Below are 392 nucleotides of genomic sequence, written 5' to 3'. Positions count from 1 at the left end.
CCCCCCGGCGGCGCGGGACCCTCCGGCACCGTCAGGGCTGGGAAGCGTTTTGTTGTTGAAACCCTACAGGGGATAAATGCCGATTTCCAGTGTTTATTTCCCAGCCCTGCTCCTCCGCCCTGGGCCGGCTGCCGGAGCCGGGCGCACATCTCCCGGTGCCCGGCTCGGTCCTGGTGCGGAACGCCTCTCGGGGCAAGAGCGAGCGCGGTCGATTGCGGTTTTCAGAGGACATTCGTGCCGTTTATTGCAGGCATTTTATTTTTGAACGGTAGCTCCAGGTTAAATTTTTCTCGGTTGAAGCTGGCAGCAGCGGCCGCCCCTCAAAACCGTGGAGAGACCTTTCTCTTTTCCGAGAGCCGGCATTTGCTGTGGCTGGGTGCGTGCCGGGGGCG

The sequence above is a fragment of the Phaethon lepturus genome, unplaced genomic scaffold, assembly GCF_000687285.1.
Source record: "Phaethon lepturus isolate BGI_N335 unplaced genomic scaffold, ASM68728v1 scaffold35112, whole genome shotgun sequence".
Lineage (NCBI taxonomy): Eukaryota > Metazoa > Chordata > Aves > Phaethontiformes > Phaethontidae > Phaethon > Phaethon lepturus.
Note: the sequence above shows the minus strand (reverse complement) of the source record.